Source organism: Panthera pardus, unplaced genomic scaffold, assembly GCF_024362965.1.
Source record: "Panthera pardus isolate Hobbes unplaced genomic scaffold, ASM2436296v1 HiC_scaffold_8, whole genome shotgun sequence".
NCBI classification, from domain to species: Eukaryota; Metazoa; Chordata; class Mammalia; order Carnivora; family Felidae; genus Panthera; species Panthera pardus.
In genome coordinates this window covers 92,210,431-92,230,282 of record NW_026527013.1, presented here as the reverse complement: position 1 = coordinate 92,230,282, position 19,852 = coordinate 92,210,431, and the positions used below count along the sequence as shown (strand labels likewise).

The following is a 19,852-nucleotide window of genomic DNA, read 5'->3' as shown; positions in this document are numbered from 1 at the left end:
ATTAAAAGAAAAAAACAAAAAAATAGTTTTGTAAATTGTCAAAATATTGAACAGACTTATTAGATTCTAACACTAAGCACAGTATACAGTTGTAAATAGATGAGGATTAGAAATATGCATTTTTAGGGGCACCTGGGTGGCTCGGTCGGTTAAGCATCCGACTTCGGCTCAGGTCATGATCTCGCGGTCCGTGAGTTCGAGCCCTGCGTCGGGCTCTGTGCTGACTGCTCAGAGCCTGGAGCCTGTTTCAGATTCTGTGTCTCCCTCTCTCTCTGCCCCTCCCCTGTTCATGCTCTGACTCTCTCTGTCTCAAAAATAAATAAATGTTAAAAAAAATTAAAAAAAAAAAGAAATATGCATTTTTACACATTCACATACATACACAAAGATACAATGGCATTTGTATAAATATATACAAATTTTTCTTTTTTTTTATTATAAGTTTCCCATATTTAAAATGTTACATTATTTGTAACCATTTTTAATGGGTTGGGTCTTTTAATGAGAAGAAAAATGTCATGTAAAATCAAACTGTAGCGGCACCTGGGTGGCTCAGTTGGTTGAGCCTCCAAGTCTTGATTTCAGCTCAGGCCATGATCTCATGGTTCATGGGATCAAGCCCCGTGTAGGGCTCCACACTAACAGCACAGACCCTGCTTGGGATTCTCTCTTTCCATCTCCCTCTCCATTTCTCCTACTCCTCCCCTGAGCACGCATTTGCACGCACTCTCTCTCACTCAAAATAAATAAAATTTAAAAATAAAATAAAATAAAATAAAATAAAATAAAATAAAATAAAATAAAATAAAATAAAATAAAATCTAACTGTAATTTGCTCTAAAAGCCCTAAAAGTACAGAAGTATTCTGGAGGACAGAATTGGTCTTCCTCCTTTACATTGGGAAAATACTTACATTGTCTGCCTCTCATTGTGATGCTTGAGAAAACCAGAGTTTGCTTAGATTGAGCCTGTGCAGCAGGTCAAATGACAGCCCCCCAAAAGAGAAGCCTATATCTTAATTCCTGGAACCTCTGAACGTTCCCTTTTGCAGACAAAGCTTATTTGTAGGTATTTTAGGAATCTTGATATGAGATCATCATCCTGGATTACACAGTGGGCCCTATCTCCAATGACAGTCTCCTTACAAGAGACAGAAGAACTGGAGAAAAGAAAGTCACAGGATGAAGAGACTGCCATGATACAGCCACACACAGAGACTGCCCCGAACCACCAGAAGCTAAGACACAAGGAAAGGAATATCCCCTGGGGCCTTGGAGGGAGCATGGCCTCACTGACACCTTGATTCCAGACTTCTGGCCTCAAGAAGTGTGAGAGAATGAATGTGCTTTGCTTTGAGCCACACAGTTTATGGAAATTATTACAGCAGTCGAAATAAATCACTCTGTGTAATAAAGTAGCAAGAATAGAGAATCTCTTCCTGATTGTGGGACAGCAAGTTTGAGGGTACCTGCATGGGGAGAAGAGGATTTGGGAAATAATCTCCAGAAAGAACATAATGTGGCACAAAGTGGCGAGCAGGACTGAGGTGCGTATGACCAAGAAGCTATCAAACTAACAAACTTAGTTTCACTTTGATGTTATTATCTATGCTGTGCTGTTCCCTAGCTTAACCTTTATTCTTCATCCCTCCTTCTTCAGTGAAAGTGTTTTCCTAAAAGAATGGTGCTTTGGAGAGTGAGCAAGAGGGGTTTGCATTCCGAGTCATGGAGAAGCAGGGTCAAGGGAGAACAGTACAGGGAAGGGGCGAAACAAAGAAGGATTCCAGAAATCAGCTGTGGCATGCCAACAGTAATGAGTAGTGAGAAGGAAAACAAAAACCAGACAACCTACAGCGACCTGGAGGAGGCAGGGGACCTTTCACAGCACAGAGCATTGGATCCAGTGAGTGCATGTAGACAGGAAAGGAGAAATGACCACAGAGCTGCCAGGGGCTGGAGAAGTACACAATAGCCACACACAGACAAACAGGGGTTTGGATTACAGAAGGAGAGGTCAAAGTCAATTTCAAGCAGGGTTAAAATCCAAGTTTCTTTCAAAACCAGCCACCTGAGGGTTGCCTGGGTGGCTTAGTCAGGTGTCCCACTCGACTTCAGCTCAGATCAGGATCTTAAGGTTCATGAGATCAAGTCCCACTGTCAGGGCAGACCCTGCTAGGAATTCTCTCTCTCCCTCTCTCTCTCTGCTATTTCCCCCACTCACACTTTCGCTCTCAAAAGAAATAAACTTCAAGAAAAAAAGCCACTTGAGGCCATAGCCTTTTCTCTCTCTTCCTTCTCCATCTCTTCCATGTTATGATATGGATTTTTCTTATTCTGGTATATAGTAGGAATAGTCAAGTTAAATCCAACACCAGAGGCATGCTACCGCACTGCAGGACTGATCCTGTGACAAAACAATCAAAGCACAGAGAGCTTGTGAGGACTCCACATGAGGAGGAGTGATGAATTAAAGTAGTTGTCTTTCTTTGAAACAGCGAGGAGGGGAGGAAAGTTGAAAAAGGAGAGATGCAAGCAGATGAGAACAGTAAAGTAACAGAAGCTTCTGGAAATGGGTGGAGGGATGATTCAGGAGTAAAAGAGTAAATAGAAGTGTGGTTAAAATCAAACAAGGAGGTCGGGAAAAGTTGGAAGAGATGGAGAAAAGAGCTCAGCAGAAAAAGAAGTAGAAGCAGAGAAGAAGCAGAAAGAGAGCTTTGAATACAGAACACTGTATCGTCATAATAAGGTAGTTTGTATTAAACATGAATATTTTTAGAGCCTATATAAAATCATTTCAACTTTCTGGCTTTTAATGAGAAGTGTAGTCAATTTAAATTTTAATTTAAGTAACACTTCCCAAAGACCATAAAATTTCGGACTCCATCAGGATTTATTACCCTCTAGGAAAAGTTAGGTACTTTAGAAATGCATTAATTCCCTTACGACATTTGGCTTTTGCCACAGAACCAGTTTCTGGCTAAATGACTCTGTGACCTAAAAGAGCTAATTTATTTCTCAGAGTGAATATTCACTTTTACGGAGCATCTTTCATATTAGGGGGCTCCCGTTTGGGTTTGTGGAGAAACACGAAGAAACAGGACTTGACTGCTCCTATTTTGAATAAATTATTAGCCCCTTCTAGTGTCAGCACTAATTTTATTATTTATGTGAATTAATATAAACTCTGAAAAACAAACCATTCCATGTTATGAAGTTTGAAAAATGTGACTTTGGAAAACTTATAGTCATCCATTTTAGTTTTATACGAAAGAAGTTCTTTTCAGAATGATGAGATGTGGAGGTGATAAATATGTAATAATGTTTTCATACACTTGCCAATTTAATGTGTTTGCATAAATATTTAATACATCAATCTTTTCAAGAAGAACATGTTCTGCATTTCAATGTGTCTTTTCTTTTTCATTAGATTGACCTATTTCTAAAGTCCCCAGAGAAAATTTTTTCATTTGGTGGACATTTCCAAGACAATGATCAAATCTCCTTTTTTTGTGAGTGTATAAGAAAATGTGAATTTTGTTTGGACTTTATGCAAAATCATCATTATATATATGTATATGTGATTTATAAGAGTAAAATCCACTTCAGTGGATTTGTATTATAAAAAGTATGGAGGACATAATTTGAGACAAATATTTAAATGAAGCAAATGTGTTGAAATGATTTTAATTTAATTAAAATAAATTTATAAATAATTTATTTAATCATTTTAGTTATTTTAATTTGAGTCCAAAGTAGGAAACTTTCTGGTAAATGGTGACCCCACAACTTTGTCCAAGTTTGAGATATGTGTGTATAACACATGAACTTTTTTCAAGAAATTCACTAAGCCTCCATTCAAATTATTATCCTTTTAAGGTCTCCCCAGCTAAACACAACTCCTCATTAAACCAATCTCTCTAAATATCATTCAAATTTGGTTATTTTTCCAGTGTGCCTTCTCCAATCATATATATACCTGATTACTGCATAGATAGTTCCTCTCAACTACACCTTGCATTGTTAGTTTATTTCTTTACATGTGGTCTTTGGGGTTATATTTCATATACAGGTGCTTGCTGCTGTATAAGACTATTTTATCTCACCATGTTGCTATTCTTGTTTCTTTTCTCTCCATATATTTCTACTGGGGTATATCATTTTGAAACGATGCTAAAAAGGGTTGTACAACTACGCACCAGATATCAACTACTGAGCATCTGCCCAGGTCTTCTGAAGCTGAAGAGGCAGCCCTCTCTCACCTTTCAAGTTTCCTGCAAGTCCTGAAGGTCAGCAAGACACAGCTTACCCTCCCAGGACTGGGTAGGTAGGCAGGTAGGTAGGCGCTGACTTCCCCCTGGGAAAGTCATTTACTGGGCTAAAAGGCCAAGCCCCTCTCCTCTGAGTGGCAGAGTATCCTTGCTGTCTCCTTCAACAAGGAAACAATTGAGAGGTGGAGAGTTGACAAGCATTCATTCAGGCTGCCCTTTTCCTCAGAATTCCCCAGTAAAAGCGTTAGCTTAGTAGTTGTAAAATTTGAAGAGATGAACAGGGGACGAGAGAAGGGAGCAAACGAACAAGAATATCTACACTGGAACGTAGAACATAGCGTCTCAGGGAACAAAGATTTTTGTCTAGTTTCATATTCCTCTGTGGTTAGAAATGAGCCTTGTACATGCTAAATGCTTAATAGTTAGTTGTAAAATAAATGAATCAAAGGAAGACAATAATTTTTCAAGGGAAAAAAATGGTTTTGTAATATGCCATTTATAAAATCAAATAATAGACTGAATATCTAATGGATAAACTAGATCGAGATTCAAATAACTCCAGGGTGGGTTTGGTAAAACTCTAGGGATTTGGTCTTCTCTGGGAATATGCTACCAGGTAACAACAATCTCCTTTTTTTTGTATTCCAGAAGCTTTTTCTTCCCTATCATTCTATTCAACAAACACTTCAATCAGAAGAAAACACACAATTAAAATAATTGAAGTTTAGGGAACGTCTATTTCTGACAGACTGTTAAGAAATATGCGTAAGACACCTTTGAATCATTGAGGCTGGAAGGAGAGCAGTCCTTAAAAAATAATAGACTTTTAAGTGAGTGCGCAACCTAAACTATGTGTTATGAATGTGGTCTTGCGTAAATCACTTGCACTTCTTTCAAAGGAAGATTCTGTAATTTAAATTAAGTCATGTATTTTTTGAATAAACATAGTAGTTCTGTTTCCAGAACTTAATGAGTACTGTATCACAGGGACAGGTAAGACATACCAAAACCATGTAAGCAACCTGGTTACCATGAATTGTATGTATATTTATGGAAAGAGGAAGAAGTAAATTACTTTTAATTTTACTTCTGTATTTTATATTACTTCTAAAGAATTGGGAGACACAGAATCCCAAGCATGGCCTTCTACACAAGGACAACTTATTAGAAAATTCTTAATTATTTAGTTGAAAGGCTGATAACTTTCCCACAGATTACTTGTAAGTCACACAAAAATGCTAAGATATGAAAAGTAGGAATTGATAAATGGCATTCATTAAATATGATAGAAATTGCTAGTGACCCAAATAGCCCTTAATGTATAATTCAACAATTAAGGTAATTCAACCCAATAGAAAACAATTGTTGTCATCAAATATAATTAAAATATTCCATTACTTATAACAGAGGTCCATAAACTTTTCCAATAAATGATTAGATACTTAATATTTTACGCTTTTTGGGTCTTACAGCTTCCATTGTAACTACTCAACTTTGTTCTTAAAGGATGAAAACAACCACAGCCATGCATAAAAGAATGAGTGTAGCCATGTCCCAACAAAACTTTTTTTACAAAGGCAATCAACAGTCCAGATTTGGACCATAGATCACTGTTTGACAAATCCCATAATATGGCACAGAAGACTCTTCAGAATATAGCAAAAACGTATAGGATTCCACATTTGAAACATAGGGGGCCACTCCCAAATTTACTACTTGTTCATATTCTCTCTCCCCCTTCCTCTCCTCTCCCCATTTTTTTTACTCTTCCTTCCTCTGACCTGCTGTATCACAGTTCATCAAGGGCAGGGGTGAAGGTGTACAAAGTGTACCTATGCCAGAGGAGAGGAGTATTTTTTGATGCTGTTTAAATTGCCAATTCATGGTAATAATAAAAGCAGGCTGACTTTTTGTTGGCTTTACTGTTGTACTGAAATCCCACATCATTTTTATTGCCCATGACTGCCCACTCAAGGCAGTCTGTTGCCACGATACCCAATGCTCTTCTGTATCTTAAATGGAAAATATAACTGTGTACGTTGGACTTTTTTCTGAATTAATAAATATTCTTTAACTGTTGTCTAGAGGTTATAGGATGCATCATAACTTAATAAAGCCTACATTGATATATATTTAAACTATTCCAAATGTTCTCTGGTACAAATAATGCTTCACTGTATATATTTCAACACTCTTCTTTGCACACCTGTGGGAGTTTTATTTGAATAAATTCCTAGAAAGTAAATTGAGGACACGTTTAAAATTTTAACATATATTGCCACGTTGCACTTCAAAAATTCTGTGTCAGTTTAAACTTTATCCAAGTATAAATGAATCTTATGAATAAATCCATACTCTCCAATAGAAAATAAAATCAATATTTGTAACTTTTGCCAATTTTTAACTCAAATGTAATATCTCATTTTATTTCAAATTGCATTTCTTTTCATAAATTATCAACCATTTTTAAATGTTTTCCTCTGAAAATACTCTTCAATATATAATACTGTATAATTTGGGTTTAGTTAAAGGGAATGTCCATAAAGGCAATCTTACAAACAAATAAAGTTTAATATATTCAAGTAGAGTACGTTAAAATTGTACAGCTTGTTAAACTGGATCAGTCTTGTTAAGATTATTTAGCCTCATTAGTTAAATGTGTTCGGACATTTTTGTCTTGTTATATTTAAAAACTCTCATAGGCTCCTCAATAAACTTTTTGTATTTTTGTCAATAAGAAATAATTATTTGAAGGAGGACCCAAAATAGCAGAACAGCATGGAAGTTTTTTGTGTGTCTCACGTCCATGAAATATAGCCAGACCAACACTAAACCATCCAATACACCTAGAAAACTGATTGGAGGATTAACACAACAATCTGCACAACCTGAACCACAGAATTCAGCAGGTACACGGCACGGAGAGGTGAATTTGGGGAGCGAGAAGCCATGAAAGGTAGGGAACCACTATTGTGGGCGGAGAGAGGACAGAGACTGGGGGGGGGGGGTGGAGAAAACGGGAAAAGCACCCCTCCTCAAAAGCAGCTGAAGAGAAAGTGGAAAATTGGAAACAGCCTCAGGGACTAAACTAAAAAGGGAGAAAGGAGAAAGGAGAGTCTTAAATTCCATTAAGACTGTAAACAAGAGGAGCACAAAGGCTGCAACTCCGCAGCTCGATACCTGGTGGTGCTCTGGTAGGAAGGGCGAATCCCCAGGAACAGAGTGGAGGTGGAGGTTCTCGGGTCACATGGGGAAAAGCGGTTCCACTGCTGGAAAGACATTTGGAAGAGACTGTTGAAGCCACCTGGTTCCAGCAGACCCCAGAAAATGGCCACATTCGCTGGTGCTGGAACAAGGTTGTTAAGGGTGAAGCCTGGTGCCAGATGTGTGTTGTGATTTTCCATAATCCCTGAAACGCTGCTGCTACACTGTCTTGCAAACTTTTTCTGGGGCAGGCTGGCACCTGGCTGCAGTCTCTGGGCACCGGCAGCAGCAGGGTCCAGCAAGCGTTCCTGGGTGCAGCCGACATTCGGCCATTGCTCATTTGGCCATTGCTTGGTGAGACCCTCCCACAGAGGGGCTGAACAGGTCAAAGCCGCAGTCCTTCAGAAGTAAGGGGCTGGGGAAAACAGCCGCATCTGAGATAAAACTCGGGAGAGAGGTACTGTCTGGGGCCTGGTCACGGAGGGTGAAAAAGCGGGGAGTGAATGAGAGCTGAAGACAGAGGACAGGTGTGTGATTGCTGACCCGGGAGAACAGACTGGGTAGCTGGGTGGCACTATTTTCACCGCTCCCACACATGCGCATACGCACCTACAAGCACCACAACAATCCACCCCAGTGGGCTAGTAGCGCCATCTAGTGGAGAGGGGAGCTGTTACACTGATCCCCGCCCAACTGGGCCAACTTCGCTCTTCAAGAACACTAGTCTCATCGCCAGCTTAGTTTATGGACTATAAATAGCTACATAGACTGACTTCTAGGGGAAAAATGAAAGAATTTCAGTCCTCCTTCAATCTGTTAGCAGATTCATCTATTCAATTTTCTTTCTTTTTCTTTTTCTTTTTCTCTTTTACAATTATTCTTTTTCTTGAATACAGAAAGAGAAAAAATTCATTTTTATTTTCAATTTTTATTAAAAATATTTTTCTTTAATTTTTATTACTATTTTTTTACGTTTGTGAAATTTTTTCAAATTCTATTTTACTTCCATCATTTTATTTTAGTCTACTTCAGTGTATTCACCTTTTTAAGTTTCAAAAAATTTCCTTTTTTTAATTTTTCTTTTTCTTTTTTTCTTTTTTTCTATTTTTCATTTCTTTTACTTGAATGTAGAAAGAGAAAAACTTCATTTTTACTTTCAATTTCTATTAAAAATATTTTCCTTTACTTTTATTACTATATTTTTTACTTTTATGTACATTTTTTCAAATTCTATTTTACTTCCATCATTTTATTTCAGTCTACTACAATCTATTCACTTTTTCAAATTTTCAATTTCATTTTTTCTTTTTTTATCTTTTTTCTCTTTTTCATTTCTTTTCTTTTTTCTTAAATACAGAAAAAGAAAAAATCATATTTGTTTTTAATTTTTATTAACAATATTTTTCTTTAATTTCTTTCTACTGTGGTCTTTATTTTTGTGTATATTTTTTCAAATTCTATTTTACCCCATCATCTCATTTTAGTCTACTTCAGTGTATTCATTTTTTCAAATTCTCAAATGATTTCCTTCCCCCCCCCCTTTTTTTTGTTTAATCTGTCAAACCACTTTGAACACCCAGACCAAAACACATCTAGTTTCTAGCATCATCTATTTAATTTTGTGTGGGGGTGTGTCTTTAATTTTTAATTTTAATATTTTTTTACTTTCAATTTTTCTATCTCATTAATTCCTTTTCTCCCTTCAAAAGGACAAAACGAAGGAATTCACCCTAGAAGAAAGAACACGAAGAAACGACAGCCAGGGATTTAACCCACACAGATACAAGCAAGATGTCTGAACCAGAATTTAGAATCACGATAATAAGAATACTAGCTGGAGTCAAAAATAGGTTAGAATCCCTTTATACAGAGATAAAAGAAGTGAAAAATGGATGGGTGCAGCAGCAGCAAGGATGGATGAGGCAGAACAGAGAATCAGCGATATAGAGGACAAACTTACAGAGAATAACAAAGCAGAAAAAAAGAGGGAGATCAAGGCAAAAGAGCATGATTTAAGAATTAGAGAAATCAGTGACTCATTAAAAAGGAACAACATCAGAATCATAGGGGTCCCAGAAGAGGAAGAGAGAGAAATAGGGGTAGAAGGGTTATGTGAGTAAATCATAGCAGAAAACTTTCTTCACCTGGGGAAAGACACAGACATCAAAATCCAGGAAGAACAGAGGACCCCCTTTAGATTCAACAAAAACCGACCATCAACAAGGGATATCATAGACAAATTCACAAAATACTCAGGCAAGGGGAGAATTATGAAAGCAGCAAGGGAAAAAAGTCCCTAATTTACAAGGGAAGACAGATCAGCTTTGGAGCAGACCTATCCACAGAAACTTGCCAGGCCAGAAGGAGTGGCAGGATATAGTCAACGTGCTGAATCAGAAAAATATGCAGCCAAGAATTCTTTATCCAGCAAGGATGTCATTCAAAATAGAAGGAGAGATAAAAAGTTTCCCAGACAAACAAAAATTAAAGGAGTTTGTGACCACTAAACCAGTCCTGTAAGAAATTTTAAGGAGGACTCTCTGAGGAGAGAAAAGATGAAAACATATATATATAAATAAATAAATACCAAAAGAAACAAAGATTATAAAGGACCAGAAAACACCACCAGAAACTCCAACTCTACAAGCATCATACTGGCAATAAATTTGTATCTTTCAGTACTCACTAAATGTCAATGGACTCAATGCTCTAATCAAAAGACATAGGGTAACAGAATGGATAAGAAAACAAGATCCATCTATATGCTGTTTACAGGAGACCTACTTTAGACCTAAAGACACCTTCAGATTGAAAATAAGGGGATGAAGAACCATCTATCATGCTAACGGTCAACAAAAGAAAGCCAGAGTAGCCATACTTATATCAGACAATCTAGACTTTAAAATACTGTATCAAGAGATGCAGAAGAGCATTATATCATAATCAAGGGGTCTATCCACCAAGAAGACCTAAGAATTGTAAACATTTATGCACCAAATGTGAAAGCACCCAAATATATAAATCAGTTAATCACAAACATAAAGAAACTCATCAATAGTAATACCATAACAGTAGGAGACTGCAACACCCCACTCACAGCAATGGACAGATCATCTAATCGAAAAATCAACAAGGAAACAATGGCTTTGAATGACACATTGGACCAGATGGACTTAACAGATATATTCAGAACATTTCATCCTAAAGCAGCAGAATATACATTCTTCTCCAGTGCACATGGAACGTTCTCCAGAATAGACCATATACTGAGACACAAATCAGCCCTAAGTATGTAAAAAGGATAGAGATCATACCGTGCATACTTACAGACCACAATGCTATGAAACTTGAAATCAACCACAAGAAAAAATTTGGAAAGGTAACAAATACTTGGAGACTGAAGAACATCCTACTAAATAATGAATGGGCTAACCAAGCAGTTAAAGAGAAAATTAAAAAGTATACGGAAGTCAATGAAAATGATAACACCACAACCCCAAACCTCTGGGACTCAGCAAAGGTGGTCATAAGAGGAAAGTAGATAGCAATCCAGGCCTTCCTAAAGAAGGAAGAAAGATCTCAGATACACAACCTAACCTTATGCCTTAAGGAGATGGAAAAAGAATAGCAAATAAAACCCAAAACCAGCAGAACACAGGGAATAATAAAGATTAGAGCAGAAACTAATGCTATCGAAACCAAAAAACTGTGGAATAGATCAATGAGACCAGAAGCTGGTTCTTTGAAAGAATTAACAAAATTGATAAACCACTAGCCACTTTGATCAAAAGGAAAAAGGAAAGGACCCAAATAAATAAAATCAAGAATGAAAGAGGAGAGATCACAACCAACACAACAGAAATAAAAACAATAATAAGATAATATTATGAGCAATTATATGCCAATAAAATGGGTAATCTGGAAGAAATGGGCAAATCCCTAGAAACATACACACTATCAAACTGAAACAGGAAGAAATAGAAAATTTGAACAGACCCATAACCAGTAAGGAAATCAAATTAGTAATAAAAAATCTGACAAAAAACAAGAGTCCAGGGCCAGATGACTTTCCAGGCGATTTCTACCAAACATTTAAGGAAGAGTTAACACCTATTCTCTTGAAACTGTTCCAAAAAATAGAAATGGAAGGAAAACTTCCAAACTTTTTGTATGAAGCCAGTATTACCTTGATTCCAAAACCAGACAGAGACCCCACTAAGAAGGAGAACTATAGACCAAATTCCCTGATGAACATGGATGCAAAAATCCTCAACAAGATATTAGCCAACTGGATCCAACAATACATGAAAAAAATTATTCACCACGACCAAGTGGGATTTATACCTGGGATGCAGGGCTGGTTCAATATCCGCAAAACAATTAACATGATTCATCACATCAATAAAAGAAAGGACAAGAACCGTATGATCCTCTCAATAGATGCACAGAAAGCATTTGACAAAATACAGCATCCTTTCTTGATAAAAATCCTCAAGAAAGTAGTGATAGAAGGAGCATACCTCGAGATCATAAAAGCCATATATGAATGACCCAACGCTCATCCTCAATGGGGAAAAACTGAGAGCTTTCCCCCTAAGGTCAGGAACAAGACAGGGATGTCCACTCTCGCTACTGTTATTCAACATAGTATTGGAAGTGTTAGCCTCCGCAATCAGACAACACAAAGAAATAAAAGGCATACAAATCGGCCAGGAGGAGGTCAAACTTTCACTCTTCGCAGATGACATGATACTGTACATAGAAAACCCAAAAGATTGCACCAAAAAACTGCTAGAATTGATTCATGAATTCAGCAAAGTTGCAGGATATAAAATCAATGCACAGAAATCGGTTGCATTCCTATACACCAACAATGAAGCGACAGAAAGAGAAATCAAGGAATCAATCCCATGTATAGTTACACAAAAAACCATAAAATACCTAGGAATAAATCTAACCAAAGAGGTGAAAAAACTATACATTGAAAATGATAGAAAGCTTATGAAAGAAATTGAAAAAGGCACACAAAAAAATGGAAAAAGATTCCATGCTCCTGGATAGGAAGAACAAATATTTTTAAAATGTTGATACTACCCAAAGCAATCTACATATTCTATGCAATCCCTATCAAAGTAACACCAGCATTCTTCACAGAGCTAGAACAAATAATCCTAAAATTTATATGGAGCCAGAAAAGACCCCAAATAGCCAAAGCGATCTTGAAAAAGAAAACCAAAGCAGGTGGCATCACAATCCCAGACTTCAAGCTATACTACAAAGCTGTAATCATCAAGACAGTATGGTACTGGCACAAGAATAGATACTCAGATCAATGGAATAGAATAGAGAACCCAGAAATGGACCCACAAATGTATGGCCAACTAATCTTTGGCAAAGCAGGAAAGAATATCCGATGGAATAAAGACAGTCTCTTCAGCAAGTGGTGCTGGGAAAACTGGACAGGGACATGCAGAACAGTGAACTTGGACCACTTTCTTATACCATACACAAGAATAAACTCAAAATGGATGAAAGACCTAAATGTAAGACAGGAAGGCATCAAAATCCTTGAGGAGAAAGCAGGCAAAACCTCTTTGATCTTGGCCACAGCAACTTCTTACTCAGTATGTCTCCAGAGGCAAGGGAAACAAAAGCAAAAATGAACTACTGGGACCTCATCAAAATAAAAAGCTTCTGCACAGTGAAGGAAACAATCAGCAAAACTAAAAGGAAACCGACAGAATGGGAGAAGATATTTGCAAATGACATATCGTATAAAGGGTTAGTATCCAAAATCTATAAAGAACTGATCAAACTCAACACCCAAAAAACAAATAATCCAGTGAAGAAATGGGCAAAAGACATGAATAGACACTTCTCCAAAGAAGACATCCAGATGGCCAACATACACATGAAAAAATGCTCAACATCACTCATCATCAGGAAGATACAAATCAAACCACCATGAGATACCACCTTACACCTGTCAGAGTGACTAACATTAACAACTCAGGCAACAACGGATGTTGGTGAGGATGTGGAGAAAGAGGATCTTTTTTGCATTGCTGGTGGGAATGCAAGCTGGTGCAGCCACTCTGGAAAACAGTATGGAGGTTTCTCAAAAAACTAAAAAGAGAACTTCCCTACAACCCAGAAATTGCACTACTAGGCATTATCCACGGGATACAGGTGTGCTGTTTCGAAGGGACACATGCACCCCCATGTTTATAGCAGCACTATCAACAACAGCCAAAGTATGGAAAGAGCCCAAATGTCCATCGATGGATGAATGGATAAAGAAGATGTGGTGTATATATATATATATATATATATACACACACACACACACACACACACACACACACACACACACACACACAATGGAGTATTATTGGGCAATCAAAAAGAATGAAATCTTGCCATTTGTAACTATGTGAATGGAACTGGAGGGTATTAAGCTAAGTGAAAATTAGTCAGTCAGAGAAAGACAAAAATCCTATGACTTCACTCATATGAGGACTTTAAAAGACAAAACAGATGAACATAAGGGAAAGGAAACAAAAATAATATAAAAACAGGGAGGGGGATAAAACAGAAGAGACTCATAAATATGGAGAACAAACTGAGGGTTACTGGAAGGGTTGTGGGTGGGGGGACAGGCTAAATGGGTAATGGGCACTAAGGAATCTACTTCTGAAATCATTGTTGCATTATATGCTAACTAATTTGGATGTAAATTAAAAAAAAAAATAAAAAATTAAATTAAAAAAATTTAAATTAAAAAAAGAAATAATTATTTATATTTTTGTTTGGTGTGTAGTGTCAGTAATTTTACTCTAATATGGGTAAGATATTTTCCAAAGGCATATGTCCTCTCCAGGAAATCCTACCTCTCTTCTTGGACATTAGGAATGAGGATAGAGTACACTTACACATAATCACCCATACTATTTAATAATAAAATAGATAATTTCTCATCTAACTTCATAGGTGCAGAGTATACTATCTGTTTGGTATGACATGATAACTGTAGACAAATACATGATGATCTGAAATGCTTTTGGACATTTGGCTTTTATGGGGGGAGTGTTGAGCTGTTTTGAAGTTTTGAAGTACATCCTACCCATGATATGTGCACTCAGCCTTCTTGCCTGTTGGCAGTGGTACAGCTTTTGTCTTGGCTTCTTCCCTGTGACCCTTCCCATTAGTTTCTAGCCACTGCTCAACCATCTCCACTCAAAGAGGAAGCTTTATCTCTCCTTTTATTTCCTTCCAGTTTCTGTTAAAAAAAATAGAGGCCTATTATTATCATAATTATTATGCATAAAAAGATAATATTTTACACCAGAAAAAAAAAGTTCTCTGTCCATATTACATCAACTCAGGCAGAACTCTTATACCCAAATAGTATACACTCTGTCTTCTCCCTGGTTCCAATGAGTGAACTGTCAATGCTCTTCTCTAAACTCAGGTGTTCTACTATTCACCGGATGCCATCTGCTACTGACTACTCAAAGAATAACTTCTGTAGTCGTTCTCTCTCTCTCCCTCTTGTATCACTGTATGCAATTTTGGCATGCCCAGGGCTCTTCCCTGTACTCTTCACATCTTGGTCTACAACTGACCCCTAAATGTTCTCAAATTTAGACTTCAAATACGCTTCATCTCTTGAAAGATTCATCACTTATATCTCAAAGCCAAACCACACTCCTAAATTCTAAATTAATATATTCAAATTGCTTACTTAACATCTCCAGCTGCATAACTAAGAGGCGTCTTTAACATATTTAAAACTGAGGTCTTGACCTTCCCTGTATCTTTTCTTCTCAAGGTTCCACATCTCTGAAAATGGCAATTCCATGTTTTCCAGTTGCTCAGATCAAAACATTGGAGGCACAACTGAGTTTTCTCACTTCCTCATAACTACATAACAACCAACAACAAATACTCTGAACTTTTTCTTCAAAATATATCCATAATCTAATAATTCTGAATAATCTAATTACTACCATCATTGCCCCTCTAGTCAAAGCCACTATTATCATTCACTTCAACTACATGGATTCTCTCCTTCCACCTTTGTTTCCATGCAGTCTGTTCTTTACACAGGAGCCACAGGCAGGTCATGGCATGCCTCTGCTTAAAAACATCCCATGGCTTTCCAGCCTCCTCAGAGTAAAAATCAAAGTCCTTGCCATGGTTTACAAGACCCTCTGTTATCCAGCCCAATAAGATCTCTCTCCAATGTCATCTCTTACCCATTCCCCCCTTGCTCACTTCTAGTCACACTGGCATGTTTCTATTTTCTAGAACACATCTGGCCCTCAGTCATCCAAAGAGCCTGTGTTCCTTTGCCTGTGGATCACCTTTCCACGTGGATCAACAAAGCAGACCTCTTCACTGTCTTCAATCTTCTGTTAACTTATCATACAGGTCTGACAGAAAATAGAATATTAATAAAGGCTAGAACATGCATAATAGTAAATGCTTGCTACATCCATCATTAGAGATTGTATTGGATCAGATATGATATATATTTAGAGAAATACAGTTTCACTGTATGAATGAAATCTAGAAGATTTAAAACAATAAATATCTTCCATGTAACTGTGAAAGAGAAATACTAATTGCTAACACTTCCTGAATTCTATTTTCCTGGCCATTGTGTTCCTTATGCATATTAAATCACTTAATCTTTAAAATTGCCCTGGGGAATAGGTAATATTATTTCCATTTTAGAGATAAGACACGTGCAAAGAAAAGTAATTTGCCCCAAATCACAAAGAACAGGAGCTGGGATTTCAAGCTAAGTGATATCTTCAAAACTATGCCTTTCACCACCACGCTCAGTCATTTTCCAAACTATGTCCATAATTTCAGGTTTCTTCATGAAACAAAATTCCTTAGGTTCAACCTTGGTTTTTTAAAAGTACCGTTCTTAGGAGAGATGTTGATCATAAGGGAGGCTGTGCATGTGTTGAGGGAGGGATTTTATGAGAATTCACTATACCAGCCTCTCAATTTTGCTACCAATCCCAAACTTCTCTAAAAAGTCTGTTAAAAATTCCTTTAGAAAAAAAGTTAGAATGCTCAAATAAATTGTATATAAGATTACAAAAGTAAAGACAAGTACGGTTGGCACAATTCTAATACCCTCCCAAGATTCTTGCCCCTTGGTGTACACGTCTGCATGATCCTCTCTGTTGAGGGTAGGCAGGCTTTGTAAATATGATGGAATGGTCACTCCAATGCCTGGATAATGCTACTTTGCACAGATGACCTTAAGAAAGAGTGAAGTTCCTCGCTGGGCTCCAGCATAAGTGAGCATAAGTTCAGGGAGCCCTCTTCCTGAAAAACAAAGTCAAAGTCGGGAACACAAATTTTATGTGCAGGAAGTTTTCCATTGTTGGCTTTGAAGATGGAGAGAGTCATATGGCATGGACCTGCGAGTATGTAAGTGACCCTCTAGTAGGTTTCTATCAAGTAACTGAATTCTGCCAACAACTTGAATCATCTTGGAGGAGGACTCTGAACTTCAGATGAAGACACAGCTGAGAACCTAGCTTCTCTGTGCCTGGATTTATAACCCACAAAACTGTGAGATCATATATTGGTATTACTTGAAGCCATTATGTTTGCAGTGATTCCTTACTTGGCAACAGAAAACTAAGACAACAGGCATCTCAGTTATATCAATGAATATAATTTGTTCACATTCACTCAGAAAAAGAAACTACTTTGTCTGATTCGGTTTAAAGAAAATATTTTGCCTAGAAGAAATATATATCTAAAGCAAAATGCTGTAGAAATAGAGCAAAAAAGTGGCAATATTAATAGAGTAGATTGAAAAAATAATGCAGAGGCACTAGGATTGTTTATATTGACCAAAGAGTTATAATCTACCAGATAGGTAATACAGCCATACACTTCTATGTGCCTGCTACACAAAATAAAAAAATGAAGCATGAGAAGTACAAGATGAATTTGAAACAAAGATCTTGTGAGAGTGTTCAATACATCTTTGTCAAGCTCAGATGAGGTTCATAGAATTTGTGTGCTTAAGGGATCATGGAGGTTGGTGGCAGCAAGAACAGATGAGAAGCAGCATGGAGAGGGATTCCTGCTGATTAACTGTTGCTTAATTTCAGTTATGCCCTTCGTGTAAGAGCAAACTTCAGGTCAGAACCTGAAAGGACACCAATTTCTTGCTCTTTGCCCCATTATCTGGTTAAAATATACTGAAAAACCTGAGTGTTTAAAGTATATTCAAGAATCCACATTTGACTTAATTGTATACTTTATCCTGGCTAATATACGGTTATGTCAGTATTTGGATGAACATTACCAACAAAATATTGAACGAAAAATATATACAGTGCAATTGTTTTTAATATGAAACTATTGTGACATTCAGTTTATTGTGGACTTGACCTACTTTTATTAAGATTTTTATTGTTTCACTGAAATTAAATACCTTACCAGTTGATTCGTTTTAACTGGACTGCCAAGTTCACAGTGTGGCATGGAGCTGTGGTCTTCACACAAGGTTGGGCATAAACACACCAGAGGGTACACAAAGACATTCCAAGGGTTCAAGTTTCCTTTACTGATGCTGATACTTTCAGATCCTTAGCTTCTACGTAGATTCTATTCCAATCCTTATCTGAAAAAGAACATATTTTGCTGATTCTTCATTCCCAACTCCCCTTTCATAATCCTTTCTCCTACTTCACCCAGATTATGATCCTCTCACATTATCCAGAAGCTTGCAGTGAGGTGTGTCCCTAGCCAAAAAAACTATCCCAGGCATCAAATGAAGTCAGTTTGATTGAAAGAAACATTGGTGAGTGACTTTAGTGACTGTTTAACAACTTGTTTTGCAAATCAGTTGGCTTTAAATTCTTTGCTTTCAACAAAATTGATGTAATACCCAATAAAATCAATACCATATTATTGAAAATAATTTTTGTGACTTTTGGCATATTTATATAAAAGCTTCAGACAAATTGAGTAATATTAATACTCCCATCCCATCCACTTAAAAATGTGAAAAGGATTTTACATTCATAAAAACAAAACCTAACAGATTTGATTGAACTCTGATTCTCTAACAATTCTAATTATTCATCCATAGATAGAAGACAAAGTTTAATCTCTCTCATTTAGAAATGTAAGACTGATCAATTTTGTCATATTTAATAATTATTTATCAGCCTCTTAACATGTCTATATTGTTCTGACCACATGAGACCTAATAAAAATTGCATTGGCAAATTAATTATGAAGATATGTCTTAGTAATTAGACATAATTCTTTTCATAAGAAATTTAAAAAATTAATTTTGAATTATATACCCATATTTATTGTAGGGAATTATAATAAGGTGATCAATAAAAGATACTAAAAATAGAATATTACATTAAGATAAAATGTTATGAAAGTTGTATAACAAAACTCAGAGATCTAGGATAAAAAGGTATTATATAGAATTCCTAAACATAAAAAGAATGAGTACTTTTTAAAAAGTAAATGACTGTAGGGGTGCCTAGGTGGCTCAGTCAGTTGGGCAGCCGACACTGGCTCGGGCCATGATCTCATGGTTCATGGGTTTGAGCCCTACGTCAGGCTCTGTGCTGGTAGCTCAGAGCCTGGAGCCTGCTTCAGATTCTGTGCTTCCTTCTCTGTCCCTCCCCTGCTAATGCTCTGTCTGTCTGTCTCTCGCTCAAAAATAAACATTAAAAAATGATTAAAAAAATAAATTATTGTGAGCATGAAATCACTGATACTTAGGTTCAATCGGACATTTTTAAGAGAATTATCTAGATGTTAATTTTTAATGAAAACAGTTGCAGTCTGTCAAATTGCATCATTATGACTATTTAAAATTTTGATTAAAAATTTTAGCTATCAACTTAGACGTGCATATTGGAGAGCATATTTTTCACAATGTATTAAAGACAATATGAGCAAAGAAGTTTGAAGGCATTACCACAGAGCAGGGGCTTTGGATTTGGTCATTCCTGGGATGTAATAATTTCTTGTACTACTTTCTAACCAGAGCATATTTCATCAGCAATAAATTAGGATTAATTCCTCTTTCAAGATTGCTGAGAATAAATAAAATAATGTCTATAACTGACCTACCCTGTACTTAGTACCCGTACCTCCCTCATATCTTCCACTACAGGGAACATGGTGCCTAACCTAGTAAATGTGTTGACTTAATTTCAAAAAAAAAAATCAACTTTAGCCATAACAATACCCAGAGAAAAAGCTTCTTGTGATGACAAGGGGAACCAGGTCTCTGACCAACATCCCAAGACATGGATGCCATTAAAACAGACTGCTTTTCTGTTTTGTTTTTTTTTTTTAATGTTCATT

At 36.7% G+C, this 19,852-nt stretch overlaps 1 long non-coding RNA gene across 1 annotated transcript in view; it reads right to left on the bottom strand.

The window, feature by feature from the left end:
- The window catches only part of LOC109263655 (uncharacterized), a 29,984-nt gene extending 11,854 nt beyond the window's left edge, over positions 1-18,130 (bottom strand). Inside the window, exon 1 of the long non-coding RNA XR_002078312.2 lies at positions 17,951-18,130. This is a non-coding gene — a long non-coding RNA (uncharacterized LOC109263655). The remainder of the gene's footprint in view (positions 1-17,950) is intronic.
- Positions 18,131-19,852: the final 1,722 nt, after the last annotated feature.